We start from the raw sequence: 845 nt of genomic DNA, 5'->3' as shown, positions 1-845 counted from the left end.
CTTCTGCCCTCCCATAGCCTTGGTTCAGTCTTTACACTACTTATCACTGTGGTTCCTGACATGATTCAAGAGGAAGGTGTGTTTCTCAGTCTGTCTTCTTCCCCCTCCCCTTGTTTGTTTGTATTTTGTTCATTTGTTTTAAAGAGAAAAAATGTTGAAGAAAAGTTTGCTATACCACCTTTAATCTAAAATCATTATTTTCTAACATATAGTATTGTCAAAACAGCAACAGAAATCTTCTTCTAACAATATTGTCCTTAATGGGTAAGATCTTTAAAAAAAGAATAACGCTCGAAAACAAAAATGTTAATACTAAATAAAAGTTTGTCCATATGGATCAAAGAGAGAAATACATGCCTTGTTAAACTGTTATTATATTGTATCTATCATATTTTAAAGACAGCTTTAGTATTAACTATTTACTAGGCTTTAACTTTATTTTGTAAGAGTGGCAGTTGTTTTTGATATTTCCGTAACTTGAATAGAGTCATGATATCAATGATACATAAATGTATACCATATGTTCATTCTAAAACAAAGCACACATAATACCCTTGAAGGCATGAAATTCAATCAATAATCATTTTGTGAAGACTAGAAATGCAGTTACAAAACATCCCATTCTATTTGTAACTTACACATGCCATTGTGTCTGAAACCCTGGACTACTGTTTTGTAAATAGTTTAAAATAGCCACTTATCTGCTTAAATACCCTGAAGTTGTCCTGGATATCAAGAATACTAAAGTGACTACTACAATTTACATTATTTCATTCATATGCATTTATTTTCAAATTAATTTGCTAGTTCGAATATATAGCATTGGAGCACTACAGTTTGAAAAA

This window comes from Pteropus alecto, unplaced genomic scaffold, assembly GCF_000325575.1.
Source record: "Pteropus alecto unplaced genomic scaffold, ASM32557v1 scaffold65, whole genome shotgun sequence".
In the NCBI taxonomy this organism is placed as follows: Eukaryota; Metazoa; Chordata; class Mammalia; order Chiroptera; family Pteropodidae; genus Pteropus; species Pteropus alecto.
The sequence above is the reverse complement of the archived record's forward strand: the minus strand, read 5'-3'. Positions refer to the sequence as shown.